The sequence below is a fragment of the Triticum aestivum genome, chromosome 7A (assembly GCF_018294505.1).
Source record: "Triticum aestivum cultivar Chinese Spring chromosome 7A, IWGSC CS RefSeq v2.1, whole genome shotgun sequence".
NCBI lineage: Eukaryota > Viridiplantae > Streptophyta > Magnoliopsida > Poales > Poaceae > Triticum > Triticum aestivum.
The window spans coordinates 682869267-682888193 of record NC_057812.1 but is presented as its reverse complement, the minus strand read 5'-3'; the positions used below and the strand labels follow the sequence as shown (position 1 = coordinate 682888193).

The 18927-nt window shown below is 47.0% G+C and overlaps 1 pseudogene; it reads left to right on the top strand.

Moving 5' to 3' along the window:
• The first annotated feature begins 16884 nt into the window (after positions 1 to 16884).
• On the top strand, positions 16885 to 18726 carry LOC123151763 (uncharacterized; annotated as a pseudogene).
• Positions 18727 to 18927: the final 201 nt, after the last annotated feature.

Below are 18927 nucleotides of genomic sequence, written 5' to 3'. Positions count from 1 at the left end.
TCTTGAGCTTCTGTAGCTGAGACATGGTGCACACATGCTCGTTCAATGGAGGCTGGCTTGGTACTGATCATCTTGCCTGATGGCTTTTAACGGCCAACAGACCTCTCAGACTGGGGTGGGGTATAACTGGACTGAGGGCAGTCACGTGCATAGTGTCCTGGTTCTCCGCAGGTGAAGCAAGTTCCTGAGGTAGGACGTGGACCTACATTGGCAAGTGGTCCACTAATAGGCCTGGGTGGAGCACGTTGCTGAGTTGGGTGAGGCGCCACATCGGATGGCCTAAGATGTTCGGCATGCTCTTCCTCGTTCTTCGAGTAAATAAGAATATCATCGAGATAAACCACGACGAACTTATCTAAGTACTCCATAAAGATCGAGTTCATCAAGTGGGAGAAAGTAGCTGGAGCATTGGTTAGGCCGAAAGACATCACGGTGTACTCGTACTGACCATAACGAGTGACAAAGGACATTTTGGGGATGTCCCCATTCCTGATCTTGATTTGGTGGTAGCCTAACCTCTAATCCATCTTGTAAACGACTGAGGATCCAGCGAGCTGATCATACAGGTCGTTGATCCTGGGGAGCGGATACTTGTTCTTTATCGTGACCAAATTAACGGGACGATAATCTACAACCATCCGATCTGTACCATCCTTCTTCTTGACGAACAGGACAGGACAAGCCCAAGGAGAAGAACTGGGACGGATGAAACCCTTTTTCAAGGACTCATCAAGTTGTTTCTTAAGCTCGGTTAACTCCAAAGGTGCCATCTTGTATGGTCTCCTAGAGATTGGAACAGTTCCTGGGATAAGTTCTATGACAAACTCTACATCTCTGTCAGGTGGGACACCTGGCAGTTCTTCTGGAAAAACATCCGGGAAGTCACGTACTACCGGAATATCTTCAAGGTCTGGAAGAGGGCTGCCATTAAGGGAATAGAGTTGATGCCTTGCAACTCTAGTAGAGACAGTGACTATTTTGCCAGATGGATGTGTAAGTTGAACATATCTAGTGTAACAATCGATCTTGGCATGATGAGCTATCATCCAGTCCATAACCAAGATGATGTTAATATCTGAAGACTTGAGATATATCAAAGAAGCAAGGAATACCAGTCTGTCAATAAGGATTTCATTTTCATGGCTTACTTTAGAGGTTTGCCATTTGGGACCAGGAGTCTGGATTATTAGTGGAGTTGGCCTATCACAAAATGACATGTCGTGGAACCGAGCATAACCTTCGGATATGAAGGAGTGAGATGCTCCAGTATCGAACAGAACTGAAGCTGGGTGACAATTGACAAGAAGCGTACCCAGTACGACATCGGGATCATCATGAGCTTTTGTAGCTGAGACATGGTGCACACATGCTCGTTTAATGGAGGCTGGCTTGGTACTGATCATCTTTCCTGATGGCTTTTCACGCCCAACAGACCTCTCAGACTGGGTGGAGTATAACTGGACTGAGGGCAGTCACGTGCGTAGTGTCCTGGTTCTCCGCGGGTGAAGCAAGTTCCTGAGGTAGGACGTGGACCTACATTGGCAAGTGGTCCACTAATAGGCCTGGGTGGAGCACGTTGCTGAGTTGGGTGAGGCGCCACATCGGATGGCCTAAGATGTTCGGCATGCTCTTCCTCGTTCTTCGAGTAAATAAGAATATCATCAAGATAAACCACGACGAACTTATCTAAGTACTCCATAAAGATCGAGTTCATCAAGCGGGAGAAAGTAGCTGGAGCATCGGTTAGGCCGAAAGACATCACGGTGTACTCGTACTGACCATAACGACTGACAAAGGCCGTTTTGGGGATGTCCCCATTCCTGATCTTGATTTGGTGGTAGCCGAACCTCAAATCCATCTTGGAAAAGACTAAGGATCCAGCGAGCTGATCATACAGGTCGTTGATCCTGGGGAGCGGATACTTGTTCTTTATCGTGACCAAATTAACGGGACGATAATCTACAACCATCCGATCAGTACCATCCTTCTTCTTGACGAAGAGGACAGGACAAGCCCAAGGAGAAGAACTGGGACGGATGAAACCCTTTTGCAAGGACTCATCAAGTTGTTTCTTAAGCTCGGTTAACTCCAAAGGTGCCATCTTGTATGGTCTCCTAGAGATTGGAACAGTTCCTGGGATAAGTTCTATGACAAACTCTACATCTCTGTCAGGTGGGACACCTGGCAGTTCTTCTGGAAAAACATCCGGGAAGTCACGGACTACCGGAATATCTTCAAGGTCTGGAAGAGGGCTGGCATTAAGGGAATAGAGTTGACGCCTTGCAACTCTAGTAGAGACAGTGACTATTTTGCCAGATGGATGTGTAAGTTGAACATATCTAGTGTAACAATCGATCTTGGCATGATGAGCTGTCATCCAGTCCATACCCAAGATGATGTTAATATCTGAAGACTTGAGAGATATCAAAGAAGCAAGGAATACCAGTCTGTCAATAAGGATTTCAGTTTCATGGCTTACTTTAGAGGTTTGCCATTTCGGACCAGGAGTCTGGATTATTAGTGGAGTTGGCATATCACAAAATGACATGTCGTGGAACCGAGCATAACCTTCGGATATGAAGGAGTGAGATGCTCCAGTATCGAACAGAACTATAGATGGGTGACAATTGACAAGAAGCGTACCAAGTACGACGTCGGGATCATCTTGAGCTTCTGTAGCTGAGACATGGTGCACACATGCTCGTTCAATGGAGGCTGGCTTGGTACTGATCATCTTGCCTGATGGCTTTTAACGGCCAACAGACCTCTCAGACTGGGGTGGGGTATAACTGGACTGAGGGCAGTCACGTGCATAGTGTCCTGGTTCTCCGCAGGTGAAGCAAGTTCCTGAGGTAGGACGTGGACCTACATTGGCAAGTGGTCCACTAATAGGCTTGGGTGGAGCACGTTGCTGAGTTGGGTGAGGCGCCACATCGGATGGCCTAAGATGTTCGGCATGCTCTTCCTCGTTCTTCGAGTAAATAAGAATATCATCGAGATAAACCACGATGAACTTATCTAAGTACTCCATAAAGATCGAGTTCATCAAGCGGGAGAAAGTAGCTGGAGCATCGGTTAGGCCGAAAGACATCACGGTGTACTCGTACTGACCATAACGACTGACAAAGGCCGTTTTGGGGATGTACCCATTCCTGATCTTGATTTGGTGGTAGCCTAACCTCTAATCCATCTTGGAAAAGACTGAGGATCCAGCGAGCTGATCATACAGGTCGTCGATCCTGGGGAGCGGATACTTGTTCTTTATCGTGACCAAATTAACGGACGATAATCTACAATCATCCGATCCGTACCATCCTTCTTCTTGACGAAGAGGACAGGACAAGCCCAAGGAGAAGAACTGGGACGGATGAAACCCTTTTGCAAGGAATCATCAAGTTGTTTCTTAAGCTCGGTTAACTCCAAAGGTGCCATCTTGTATGGTCTCCTAGAGATTGGAACAGTTCCTGGGATAAGTTCTATGACAAACTCTACATCTCTGTCAGGTGGGACACCTGGCAGTTCTTCTGGAAAAACATCCGGGAAGTCACGGACTACCGGCATATCTTCAAGGTCTGGGAGAGGGCTGGCATTAAGGGAATAGAGTTGACGCCTTGCAACTCTAGTAGAGACAGTGACTATTTTGCCAGATGGATGTGTAAGTTGAACATATCTAGTGTAACAATCGATCTTGGCATGATGAGCTGTCATCCAGTCCATACCCAAGATGATGTTAATATCTGAAGACTTGAGAGATATCAAAGAAGCAAGGAATACCAGTCTGTCAATAAGGATTTCATTTTCATGGCTTACTTTAGAGGTTTGCCATTTCGGACCAGGAGTCTGGATTATTAGTGGAGTTGGCATATCACAAAATGACATGTCGTGGAACCGAGCATAACCTTCGGATATGAAGGAGTGAGATGCTCCAGTATCGAACAGAACTATAGATGGGTGACAATTGACAAGAAGCGTACCAAGTACGACGTCGGGATCATCTTGAGCTTCTGTAGCTGAGACATGGTGCACACATGCTCGTTCAATGGAGGCTGGCTTGGTACTGATCATCTTGCCTGATGGCTTTTAACGGCCAACAGACCTCTCAGACTGGGGTGGGGTATAACTGGACTGAGGGCAGTCACGTGCATAGCGTCCTGGTTCTCCGCAGGTGAAGCAAGTTCCTGAGGTAGGACGTGGACCTACATTGGCAAGTGGTCCACTAATAGGCTTGGGTGGAGCACGTTGCTGAGTTGGGTGAGGCGCCACATCGGATGGCCTAAGATGTTCGGCATGCTCTTCCCCGTTCTTCGAGTAAATATGAATATCATCGAGATAAACCACGATGAACTTATCTAAGTACTCCATAAAGATCGAGTTCATCAAGCGGGAGAAAGTAGCTGGTGCATTGGTTAGGCTGAAAGACATCACGGTGTACTCGTACTGACCATAACGACTGACAAAGGCCGTTTTGGGGATGTACCCATTCCTGATCTTGATTTGGTGGTAGCCTAACCTCTAATCCATCTTGGAAAAGACTGAGGATCCAGCGAGCTGATCATACAGGTCGTTGATCCTGGGGAGCGGATACTTGTTCTTTATCGTGACCAAATTAACGGACGATAATCTACAATCATCCGATCCGTACCATCCTTCTTCTTGACGAAGAGGACAGGACAAGCCCAAGGAGAAGAATTGGGACGGATGAAACCCTTTTGCAAGGACTCATCAAGTTGTTTCTTAAGCTCGGTTAACTCCAAAGGTGCCATCTTGTATGGTCTCCTAGAGATTGGAACAGTTCCTGGGATAAGTTCTATGACAAACTCTACATCTCTGTCAGGTGGGACACCTGGCAGTTCTTCTGGAAAAACATCCGGGAAGTCACGGACTACCGGCATATCTTCAAGGTCTGGAAGAGGGCTGGCATTAAGGGAATAGAGTTGACGCCTTGCAACTCTAGTAGAGACAGTGACTATTTTGCCAGATGGATGTGTAAGTTGAACATATCTAGTGTAACAATCGATCTTGGCATGATGAGCTGTCATCCAGTCCATACCCAAGATGATGTTAATATCTGAAGACTTGAGAGATATCAAAGAAGCAAGGAATACCAATCTGTCAATAAGGATTTCATTTTCATGGCTTACTTTAGAGGTTTGCCATTTCGGACCAGGAGTCTGGATTATTAGTGGAGTTGGCATATCACAAAATGACATGTCGTGGAACCAAGCATAACCTTCGGATATGAAGGAGTGAGATGCTCCAGTATCGAACAGAACTATAGATGGGTGACAATTGACAAGAAGCATACCAAGTACGACGTCGGGATCATCTTGAGCTTCTGTAGCTGAGACATGGTGCACACATGCTCGTTCAATGGAGGCTGGCTTGGTACTGATCATCTTGCCAGATGGCTTTTAACGGCCAACAGACCTCTCAGACTGGGGTGGGGTATAACTGGACTGAGGGCAGTCACGTGCATAGTGTCCTGGATCTCCGCAGGTGAAGCAAGTTCCTGAGGTAGGATGTGGACCTACATTGGCAAGTGGTCCACTAATAGGCTTGGGTGGAGCACGTTGCTGAGTTGGGTGAGGCGCCACATCGGATGGCCTAAGATGTTCGGCATGCTCTTCCTCGTTCTTCGAGTAAATAAGAATATCATCGAGATAAACCACGACGAACTTATCTAAGTACTCCATAAAGATCGAGTTCATCAAGCGGGAGAAAGTAGCTGGAGCATTGGTCAGGCCGAAAGACATCACGGTGTACTCATACTGACCATATCGACTGACAAAGGCCGTTTTGGGGATGTACCCATTCCTGATCTTGATTTGGTGGTAGCCTAACCTCAAATCCATCTTGGAAAAGACTGATGATCCAGCGAGCTGATCATACAGGTCGTTGATCCTGGGGAGCGGATACTTGTTCTTTATCGTGACCAAATTAACGGACGATAATCTACAATCATCCGATCCGTACCATCCTTCTTCTTGACGAAGAGGACAGGACAAGCCCAAGGAGAAGAACTGGGACGGATGAAACCCTTTTGCAAGGAATCATCAAGTTGTTTCTTAAGCTCGGTTAACTCCAAAGTAGCCATATTGTATGGTCTCCTAGAGATTGGAACAGTTCCTGGGATAAGTTCTATGACAAACTCTACATCTCTGTCAGGTGGGACACCTGGCAGTTCTTCTGGAAAAACATCCGGGAAGTCACGGACTACCGGCATATCTTCAAGGTCTGGAAGAGGGCTGGCCATTAAGGGAATAGAGTTGACGCCTTGCAACTCTAGTAGAGACAGTGACTATTTTGCCAGATGGATGTGTAAGTTGAAGATATCTAGTGTAACAATCGATCTTGGCATCATGAGCTGTCATCCAGTCCATACCCAAGATGATGTTAATATCTGAAGACTTGAGAGATATCAAAGAAGCAAGGAATACCAGTCTGTCAATAAGGATTTCATTTTCATGGCTTACTTTAGAGGTTTGCCATTTCGGACCAGGAGTCTGGATTATTAGTGGAGTTGGCATATCACAAAATGACATGTCGTGGAACCGAGCATAACCTTCGGATATGAAGGAGTGAGATGCTCCAGTATCGAACAGAACTATAGATGGGTGACAATTGACAAGAAGCATACCAAGTACGACGTCGGGATCATCTTGAGCTTCTGTAGCTGAGACATGGTGCACACATGCTCGTTCAATGGAGGCTGGCTTGGTACTGATCATCTTGCCTGATGGCTTTTAACGGCCAACAGACCTCTCAGACTGGGGTGGGGTATAACTGGACTGAGGGCAGTCACGTGCATAGTGTCCTGGATCTCCGCAGGTGAAGCAAGTTCCTGAGGTAGGACGTGGACCTACATTGGCAAGTGGTCCACTAATAGGCTTGGGTGGAGCACGTTGCTGAGTTGTGTGAGGCGCCACATCGGATGGCCTAAGATGTTCGGCATGCTTTTCCTCGTTCTTCGAGTAAATAAGAATATCATCGAGATAAACCACGACGAACTTATCTAAGTACTCCATAAAGATCGAGTTCATCAAGCGGGAGAAAGTAGCTGGAGCATTGGTCAGGCCGAAAGACATCACGGTGTACTCGTACTGACCATAACGACTGACAAAGGCCGTTTTGGGGATGTACCCATTCCTGATCTTGATTTGGTGGTAGCCTAACCTCAAATCCATCTTGGAAAAGACTGAGGATCCAGCGAGCTGATCATACAGGTCGTTGATCCTGGGGAGCGGATATTTGTTCTTTATCGTGACCAAATTAACGGACGATAATCTACAATCATCCGATCCGTACCATCCTTCTTCTTGACGAAGAGGACAGGACAAGCCCAAGGAGAAGAACTGGGACGGATGAAACCCTTTTGCAAGGACTCATCAAGTTGTTTCTTAAGCTCGGTTAACTCCAAAGGTGCCATCTTGTATGGTCTCCTAGAGATTGGAACAGTTCCTGGGATAAGTTCTATGACAAACTCTACATCTCTGTCAGGTGGGACACCTGGCAGTTCTTCTGGAAAAACATCCGGGAAGTCACGGACTACCGGCATATCTTCAAGGTCTGGAAGAGGGCTGGCATTAAGGGAATAGAGTTGACGCCTTGCAACTTTAGTAGAGACAGTGACTATTTTGCCAGATGGATGTGTAAGTTGAACATATCTAGTGTAACAATCGATCTTGGCATGATGAGCTGTCATCCAGTCCATACCCAAGATGATGTTAATATCTGAAGACTTGAGAGATATCAAAGAAGCAAGGAATACCAGTCTGTCAATAAGGATTTCATTTTCATGGCTTACTTTAGAGGTTTGCCATTTCGGACCAGGAGTCTGGATTATTAGTGGAGTTGGCCTATCACAAAATGACATGTCGTGGAACCGAGCATAACCTTCGGATATGAAGGAGTGAGATGCTCCAGTATCGAACAGAACTGAAGCTGGGTGACAATTGACAAGAAGCGTACCCAGTACGACGTCGGGATCATCTTGAGCTTCTGTAGCTGAGACATGGTGCACACATGCTCGTTCAATGGAGGCTGGCTTGGTACTGATCATCTTGCCTGATGGCTTTTCATGGCCAACAGACCTCTCAGACTGGGGTGGAGTATAACTGGACTAAGGGCAGTCACGTGCGTAGTGTCCTGGTTCTCCGCAGGTGAAGCAAGTTCCTGAGGTAGGACGTGGACCTACATTGGCAAGTGGTCCACTAATAGGCCTGGGTGGAGCACGTTGCTGAGTTGGGTGAGGCGCCACATCGGATGGCCTAAGATGTTCGGCATGCTCTTCCTCGTTCTTCGAGTAAATAAGAATATCATCGAGATAAACCACAACGAACTTATCTAAGTACTCCATAAAGATCGAGTTCATCAAGCGGGAGAAAGTAGCTGGAGCATCGGTTAGGCCGAAAGACATCACGGTGTACTCGTACTGACCATAACGACTGGCAAAGGCCGTTTTGGGGATGTACCCATTCCTGATCTTGATTTGGTGGTAGCCTAACCTCAAATCCATCTTGGAAAAGACTGAGGATCCAGCGAGCTGATCATACAGGTCGTTGATCCTGGGGAGCGGATACTTGTTCTTTATCGTGACCAAATTAACGGACGATAATCTACAATCATCCAATCCGTACCATCCTTCTTCTTGACGAAGAGGACAGGACAAGCCCAAGGAGAAGAACTGGGACGGATGAAACCCTTTTGCAAGGACTCATCAAGTTGTTTCTTAAGCTCGGTTAACTCCAAAGGTGCCATCTTGTATGGTCTCCTAGAGATTGGAACAGTTCCTGGGATAAGTTCTATGACAAACTCTACATCTCTGTCGGGTGGGACACCTGGCAGTTCTTCTGGAAAAACATCCGGGAAGTCACGGACTACCGGCATATCTTCAAGGTCTGGAAGAGGGCTGCCATTAAGGGAATAGAGTTGACGCCTTGCAACTTTAGTAGAGACAGTGACTATTTTGCCAGATGGATGTGTAAGTTGAACATATCTAGTGTAACAATCGATCTTGGCATGATGAGCTGTCATCCAGTCCATACCCAAGATGATGTTAATATCTGAAGACTTGAGAGATATCAAAGAAGCAAAGAATACCAGTCTGTCAATAAGGATTTCATTTTCATGGCTTACTTTAGAGGTTTGCCACTTGGGACCAGGAGTCTGGATTATTAGTGGAGTTGGCCTATCACAAAATGACATGTCGTGGAACCGAGCATAACCTTCGGATATGAAGGAGTGAGATGCTCCAGTATCGAACAGAACTAAAGATGGGTGACAATTGACAAGAAGCGTACCCGGTACGACGTCGGGATCATCTTGAGCTTCTGTAGCTGAGACATGGTGCACACATGCTCGTTCAATGGAGGCTGGCTTGGTACTGATCATCTTGCCTGATGGCTTTTCATGGCCAACAGACCTCTCAGACTGGGGTGGGGTATAACTGGACTAAGGGCAGTCACGTGCGTAGTGTCCTGGTTCTCCACAGGTGAAGCAAGTTCCTGAGGTAGGACGTGGACCTACATTGGCAAGTGGTCCACTAATAGGCTTGGGTGGAGCACGTTGCTGAGTTGGGTGAGGCGCCACATCGGATGGCCTCGGTGCATATCCAGGTGGAAGAGCCGAGTTCGGAATCCAAATGCGTCGCTTCTGAGAGCCAGAGCGGGAGGAAGAACCCAGATCACGGTTGTGCTTACGAGACTCCTCGTAAGTGAGCTGAGATATCTATGCATTAATGGCCTTGTTCACAAGAGCCTGGAAAGTATCACAATGATGCAGGTGGAGATCACGACGCAACTTAGGGTTGAGACCCTTCCGGAACCTAGCCTGTTTCTTAGCGTCTGTGGACACTTCTGCTGTAGCATAGCGGGCGAGGTTTCCAAACTCTCTACTGTAAGCATCAACAGGCAGCTTACCCTGGGTAAAACTACAGAACTCTTCCCTCTTGCGGTCAATGAGAGCCTGAGGAATGTGGTGCTCACGAAAAGCCTCGATGAAATCCTTCCACGTAGGAAACTGGCCAGCTGGAAGCATAGCCTCATAGCTCTACCACCAAATACTAGCAGGACCTTCCAGGTGATAGGTAGCATAGGTGACCTTGTCACCTTCAGCTACGTTCGCAGAATGCAACTTGTGACTGATGCTTCGGAGCCAGTCATCTACATCGAGTGGCTCAATGGAGTGATGGAAGGTGGGTGGTTTCAGACCAATGAAGTCGGTGATGGAAACCAACTTCTTACGCTGATGTGTGGTGTTCTGCTCAATTTGTGCTAGCAAGCGGTTAGTCTTCAAAAATTCATAGAAATTCAACCGTAGCTCAGATTGAAATAATTTATATATGAAAAATTATCAAAAAAAATTCAATCCATCCATCTGTACCATTTTCATGCATGACAAACCAACCTATACATGTTGTATATATGAAAACACATGAATGGCATTTACAAGTGCTTATTTTGGAATTGCATTTGAAACTTCGGTTCAATTGGACTTCATCCAAATGAATGCTAGTTGCATTAACTCAATCAAACATCACATACTCATGCCATGTTCATGCATCATAATGTTGCATATGCTTGTGTTTGATTTCCGACACCGTTCCTTCTCGATAGGTCCTGCTCCGGAGAGTGTTCAAAAGTACCTATCTGAGGAGCGGTGCCCCCCTGTTGATCTACCAGGCAAGAAACCCCCCTTGTTCATTCCGATACAATCCCACTCTCTCGCTCTTGCTCTCATTTATTGCATTAGGACAACAACGATTCAACTGCTACTTTATGCTGCGGTAGTTGAACCCATTCCTCTGCATGACCTGTCATTGCCACAGTAAATAGTTAAAACCTACTAGCATGTGCAGGAGTTGATTGAGCCATGTTGAGTTTCTACCATGCTTTGCCAGCTATTGCTTAGAGTATGTTAGGTCTGATTCATCGGGAATGAATTGGAGTGTTACGATATGATCCGATGCTAAGAGTTAAGCGTGTGAACACGATTTGGTAAAGGCTGTCGGGACCCCGATCCTAAGTCACACAGATCTAGCATGTAACACTTCATATCACTTTGCGGCCTCACGCACGGTATTCCCACGGGTGCCACCTTACCTGGCCTGGGACCGTTTGTGCCTTTTGGCTCACGTATATGATAGTGTTGCTAGCGTCCATATGACAGAGAACCCGGGCCGCCATGACTAGTCATGAACCTAAAGTAGCACTAACTTACAGGGACAGGCATACATGAATCAACCTCGAGCATGTCGGTCAACAGCGTATGAATCCGAGCTGTAGCACTGGGCTAACAGGATTCTGGATGTCACCGCGTGACATTTCCCCGAAGGGACAGACACAGGAACGAAGTGAATCACATGCCGGCCAGTCAAGTGTTCCGGAGCAGTAGTGTTGGGCTAGCAGGACTCCGGTGAACCGAGCTGTAGAGGACTACTATGGCTCATGGAAGCACAAGACTACATTTCCCCATAAGAGAGGCTACTAGAGGTAAACAACTAGGTTGTCGGATCCCACACATAGCAATACACGTTACACGTACGCATAACATGCAGGTATGTGTTGTACAACATGGCATCACAACATAACTCAAACTCATATAGATAAAGGCCCAGAAGAGCCGCATAGCATTCAATACAAACAGGGGTCTCATGACCCATCATTCAGAGCATACAAGCAACGGAAATATTACATGTCCGAGTACAGACAACTACAAAAGGAAAAGACTAATAAGCCTGACTAAACACGACCCTCCCAAGGGTACAAGATCGTAGATGGGATACAAGCTACTCGTCGAAGTCTCTAGTGTAACCAACTGCAAAACATAAATAAGAAAACGTGAGTACAAAGGTACTCAGCAAGTCTTACATCAGAACTATCTACATATGCAACATTATCAACAAGGGGGGTGGTGGAGTTAACAGCAGCAAGCCAGCTTTGACTCAGAGGCTAACCTATACTACGAGTATCAGAAACTTCTTTGAGGTAAGAAGACGCACACGAGTCCACATATTCACCATATCAATACTCCACTATGGATCCGTTCCCGTCTCCCTACGAGAAGGCCATACATAGCACTCACGCTTATCTTATATATTTTAGAATATCCACTTCAAGTTGTCTATGTACTACATAAGTCCTCCAAGTTTCCATATCCGAGGAAAACGGCTATTCGAATAGATAATGTTGACCCTGCAGGGGTGTACTTCTTCACACACGCTCTCGCCACTTATAGCCATGTACACGTCATGTACCTCGGCAACCTTCAAGCGGAAGACGGGCGAGGGTGTCGGCCACGACCTGACTAACCACACGAGTCTCTCATCCAGGTTTATCGCCTATTCGGGTTCCATCCGCAAGGAGATCCGGCCGGGGTGTCGCTCACGGCCCCAAACGATGTGTGCAGGGTTCCCAAGCCCACCATCCGGGTGCCACTTGGTACACCGTGCCATGGCGCCTAGTCTGTCCGAAGCCCGTCCCGTCGGACACCACCTGGTAGACAAGTAGCACTACCTACAAACGCCAGAACTAGTGGCAACTCCTGGACAGAGATCAAGTGGATTAATAAGCCAAGAGGGGCCGGATAACCGGAACCCAATGTGTGGTAGTAACTGGACTTGGATAGCACACACAGAACTCAGTGCTTAAGGACGGTTCCAATGAGACAACCCACCATGTAGTCCTACATGGCCTCTCATCGCTACCTTTACCAAAACGTGTTCACACACTTAGCCTTTACCGGTAGGACATGTTCACCACTCCGATTCATTCCTGATGAATTAGACCTGACACAACTCTAAGCATAGCTGGCATAAGGAAAACAGGCATGGATGAGTAGGCACATCAAGGCTCAAGCAACTCCTACTCATGCTAGTGGGTTTCAACTATTTCCTGTGGCAATGACAGGTCATGCAGAGGAATGGGTTCAACTACCATAGCAGAAAAGTAGTAGTTGAATCGTTGTTATCCTAATGCACTATAAGGAGTAGGAGCGAGAGAGTGGGATTTATTGAAATGCTCGAGGGGGGTTGCTTGCCTGATAGATCCACGAAGAAGCACTGCTCCTCAAACAGGTACTCGGGACACCTTCCAGAGTAGAACCTATCGAGAAGGGACGGTGCCGGCAATCAATAAACAACCATATGCAACAATATGATGCATGAAGATGACATTTCAAAGACGCTATGATTTGCCCTAATGCATCTAGCATCAATTTGGTTGATGTCCATATGAACCAAGGGTTCATATGCAAACCCCAAATTAAGTATATAACATGCCATTATTACGTTTTCACTTATACAGCAAGTATAAGTTGGTTTTCCATGCATGAAACTGGCATAAATGGATTCCTTGCATTTTTCTGATGATTTTTCATATATAAATTATTTCATTCTGAGCTAAGGTTTAATTTCTAGGAATTTTAGAAGTTTTAAATATTTTCTGAAATTCTTTGAATTATTTAAAATCCAGAAAATCAATTACTGCGTCAGCGTCACGTCACAGAGGCGTCAGCAAGGCTGACCAGGTCAAACCTGATAGGTGGGGGCCACACGTCAGTGACACTGGGGTTAACCCCAAGTCAAACCTGGGCTGCTTAGCTTTGACTAAGCCCTGAGGCCCACTGGTCTGTCTTAGGGGGGGTAATTAGAAGGGGGGTTAAGCACTAATTAAGCTGCCACGTCAGCACCCGCCAGAGTTGGCCGGCGGCGACCAAACCGCGCGGCGGTGCTTCGCCGGAACGCGCTACAGGCGGTGGAAGAGCGCGCGGGGACTACCAATCGGCAGCCCGCGCTCAACCGCATCCACCTGGGCATAGGGGAGGTCACGGGGACGGTGGAGCTCGCTGGAGCAGGGCTCGCGGCGGCGACCAGAGCTCGGTTGATGTGGTTTAGGCACTGCAGGGCGCTACGGGGGCTGCGGTTTGGCCCATTCGGTTGCTGGGGACGCAGTGAGCATGGCGACGTGCTAAGAAGCGGTTGGCAGCAGCTGTGAACGCGGCGGCGCCATGGCCGGCGGCACGAGCATCTCGGGCTCGTCGAAATGGCGACTACGGCGCGAAAACGAAGAGGAGGAGAGAGGGGTTGCGACGGGGTGCTCACAGGGATCACGCAGAGCAGCCAGCGGGCTCGGGGAAGGCCCGGAGCGAGCGAGGGGTCGCCAGCGATCTCGTTTGCTGGAGGTTGAAGACGACAACGATTGCAGCATTGCAGGGCCTCCCGTGTCGCTTCACTGCTCGGGGATGACGTAGTCGACGATGGCGGTGCTCGCAGACACGTTAGGGAGGCGAGGCGATGGCGGCAGCTGTGGTGGCGCACGGCGGTGCTCTCCGATGCGCTCGGGACAGAGGGGGAGAGCGAGACAGAGGATGGGGAGGAGCTCGGGGAAGAATGGAGAGAGGCCAGGGGGGCTCGGTGGAGCTCTTTGGGGTGGACAGCGCCGAGGAGGGAGAGGAGGCAGCAAGCAGCTGCCTGGCGGGCATGCATGCTCGCCGTGCTCCCTTTCGCCGCTGCCTCCTGGCGAGGGAGACAACTGGCAACGGCCAGTTGGGCCGGGCCATAGGCTGGGCGACAGGTAAGGGTTTTCTTATTTCTTTCTGTTTTTCTTTTCTGTCTTCTGTTTTGTATCTAAAAGAAATGTTAAAACATTTCCATAAATGCTGAAAATATTTGTGGCATCTAGATACAATATTCCAGAGGCCCTCACCAATTCCCAACATTTTTGGAGCCATTAAAATATTTATATAATTTAAACAGCTCCAAATCAAATATTTATGCATTGATTCAAAAATCCAAAATGTGTAGCAAAAATGTGCATCACCTCTGGTTGTTGTTCCCAACATTATCCAAAGAGCATGAACATTTTTGAAGAGCATTTTGGGTTCATTGAAAATACATTTTAAAGTTGAACCTATTGGAAAAAACTTTGGTGCTAGGGTTTGCAACTTTCCCCATTTCAAATTTATTTGAAAGATTAAACATGATGCACAAAGAAAGCCTAGGTCATACCAGAACTAGGGATGTGACATGGCGATCCCCAAGGCGAAGAACTTGGGCGAATATATCCTTTATCCAGTAACTCTTTAATCTGCTTCTTAATCTCCTCCAAATCCTTTGCGGGCATCTTGTATGGTCTCTTAGATATTGGCCCTATTCCTGGCAAAAGCTCAATCAAAAACTCAATAAATCTATCCGGTGGCATGCCTGGCAACTCCTCTGGAAATACGTCAGGGAAATCCTTCACCACTGGTACTTCCTCCTGCACAACTCCTGTTAACGAATTTACTTGAGTCCTCTTCGGCACATGTCGGGATACATACTTGATCCTTCTTCCTTCTGGGGTGGTAAGCAAAATTGACTTAATGGCGCAATCGATGTTTCCTCCATACATTGACAGCCAATCCATACCCAGAATTACATCCAAACCTTGCGATTCCAGAATGATTAAATCCGAGGGAAACACATGCTTACCTATACTCAATGGCACTTGCAAACATCCTTTAATAGCCATATACTCCGTTCCTGGTGAGCTTACTAACATAGGTGTTCTAAGAACCTTAGTGGGCAGGTTATACTTATCCACAAACACTAGTAGAAAAAGGGTCAAACGTGAAGCACATTAGTGCCGGTTTGAATTTGAGCCGGCACTAATGTGTACATTAGTGCCGGTTCCAGCGGCTAGCCAGGCCGCTCTCATTAGTACCGGTTCGTGGCGAACCTTTAGCACCGGTTCGTGCCACGAACCGGTACTAAACTGAGTGGTGGCAGGATGTTGTCAGTCCGGGGCCCCTCCAGCACCTTTAGTACAGGGTCGTATCATGAACCGGTACTAAAGGTCGTCCTACATAGACCCTTCGTCCACCCGAGCTCGCTCTGTTCTTCCCCTTTCCCCTCTCCTCTCTGTTCTTTTCCCTCTTCCTCTCAAGCTCATCACACATTTTGCCCAAGATTTGAAGGCCCCCATCCATTCAAATGATCACAAAGGTTAGCAACTTTTTCCTTTCATCTCTCATTGCTAGATTAGCTCGTGCAATGCTTTATATAGTGATTGATTTTTGAGTTTAGTAATTTGGGAGGAATTATATATATGTGCTAGTATTTGATTTATATGCAATTTGAGGTCAAAAATAACACTTAGTTTTGCATATGTAGGTGTGGTTTACTTAGTACCTTCTAAATCTCCGTCGTAACCACCGTCGATCGCTCGCAACGTCCCGTCGCCGGCACCACCTTGTGGTGAGCCTCTTGTTCATGAAGTTTTATATAAAAAATGATGTTTGTGTGATTTGGATATATAGTTACTCGTATAATTATCTTACCCATACGTTGTTTGTTATGCATAGTGCCATGGTTTTGATATCCGTCCCCGTCGGCCCTCGTCCGGGTTATGATTCGGATGTGGTATATTCTCTTTTAAAACTATTCATTGCATTTCGTGTTTATGACAAATTATGCCCATCAAGTTGACATAGATATTTGTATGTAGGAGGTAGTTGAACCCGAAATTCCAACCGACCCTATTGTCGAGAGGTTAAATTTAGTTGAAAGAGAAAACGAGGATTTGAAGGAAAAATTGAAAAGAATTGAGGGGGAGAAGATGGAATTGGAGTTGCATGTTGCCGATGTCGTCGATGATCACAAGATTAAGATGGAGAAAATGCGCTTGAAGATTAGAAAGATTAGAAAATATGCCATTCATAGTGAGGCTTGGTATCATTATGCTGTTGGATCAATTGTTACCTTAGTTGCGATCTTGATCGCATTTGTTGTTGCATTTAAATTCTTTAGCTAGAGAGTTATTTGTTTGTTGCATTTAAGTGTTGTATGATCTTTATGTATGAACTTTATGTATTGTATTAATTTGATGTTTTCGGTGCTGTGTATTGAAGATGAGCCGGCAATGGATGTACGATGACCGATGCTCTCCCGAGTTCATTAATGGCGTGCGTACTTTTCTGCTTGCGGCTGAGGCAAACAAGCGAGCGGATGGTTTTATGCATTGTCCATGTGCTGGCTGTAAGAATGGTCGCAATTACTCTACGTCAAGAACCATTCACGTCCACCTGTTTGAGTCCGGTTTCATGCCCCACTATAATGTTTGGACCAAGCATTGAGAAAGAGGGGTTATGATGGAAGACAATGAAGAAGAAGAGGACGACGACAGCTATCCTGGCCATGGGTTCCCTGAATACGATGATACAACAATGAGGGAAGAAGCTGAGCCGGCAATGCGGGAAGAAGCTGAAGAAGAGGCATCGGATGAGCCCGTTGATGATCTAGGTCGGGCCATTGCCGATGCAAAGAGAAACTGCGCAAGTGATTTGGAGAAGAAGAAGTTGCAGCGCATGTTAGAGGATCACAAAAAATTGTTGTACCCGAATTGCGTAGGTGACAAGAAAAAGCTGGGCACCACACTGGAATTGCTGCAATGAAAGGCAGAGAATGGTGTATCTGACAAGGGATTTGGAAAGTTGCTGGTAATGATAAAGGATATGCTTCCAAAGGACAACGAATTGCCCGAGAGTACGTACCAAGCAAAGAAGGTTGTCTGCCCTCTAGGGTTAGAGGTGCAGAAGATACATGCATGCCCTAATGATTGCATCCTCTACCGCGGTGAGTACGAGGATTTGAACGCTTGCCCGGTATGCGGTGCATTGCGCTATAAGATCAGCCGCGATGACCCTGGTGATGTCGAGGGCGAGCGCCCCAGGAAGAAGATTCCTGCCAAGGTGATGTGGTATGCTCCTATAATACCACGGTTGAAACGTTTGTTCCAAAACAAAGAGCATGCCAAGGCGATGCGATGGCACAGAGAAGACCGTAAGAAAGACGGAAAGTTGAGAGTACCCGCTGACGGGTCGCAGTGGAGAAAAATCGAAAGAAAGTACGGGAAGGAGTTTGCAGATGACGCAAGGAACGTATGGTTTGGTCTAAGCGCAGATGGCATTAATCCTTTTGGGGAGCAGAGCAGCAACCATAGCACCTGGCCTGTGACTCTATGTTTGTATAACCTTCCTCCTTGGTTGTGCATGAAGCGGAAGTTCATTATGATGCCAGTGCTCATCCAAGGCCCTAAGCAACCCGGCAACGACATTGATGTGTACCTAAGGCCATTAGTTGAAGAACTCTTACAACTGTGGAATGGAACAGGTGTACGTGCGTGGGATGAGCACATGGGGGAAGAATTTGACCTAAAGGCGTTGCTGTTCGTGACCATCAATGATTGGCCTGCTCTCAGTAACCTTTCAGGACAGACAAACAAGGGATACCGCGCATGCACGCACTGTTTGGACGATACCGACAGTATATATTTGGCTAATTGTAAGAAGAATGTGTACCTGGGACATCGTCGATTTCTTCCGAGCAGGCATCCCGTAAGAAAGAAAGGCAAGCATTTCAAAGGTGAGGCGGATCACCGGACGAAGCCTCGCCACCGTACTGGTGCTGATGTACATGATATGGTCAAGGATTTGAAGGTGGTCTTTGGAAAGGGTCCTGGTGGACAACCTGTTCCGAATGACGCTGACGGACGCGCACCCATGTGGAAGAAGAAATCTATATTTTGGGACCTGCCCTATTGGAAAGACCTAGAGGTCCGCTCCGCAATCGACGTGATGCACGTGACGAAGAATCTTTGTGTGACCCTGCTTGGCTTCTTGGGCGTGTATGGGAAGACAAAAGATACACCTGAGGCACGGGAGGACCAGCAACGTATGCACGGAAAAGACGGCATACATCAGGGTCATGCAAGCTACGCTCTTACCAAAGAAGAGAAGGAAATCTTCTTTGAATGCCTGCTTAGTATTAAGGTACCGTCTGGCTTCTCGTCGAATATAAAGGGAATAATAAACATGGCAGAGAAAAAGTTCCAGAACCTAAAGTCTCATGACTGCCACGTGATTATGACGCAACTGCTTCCGGTTGCATTGAGG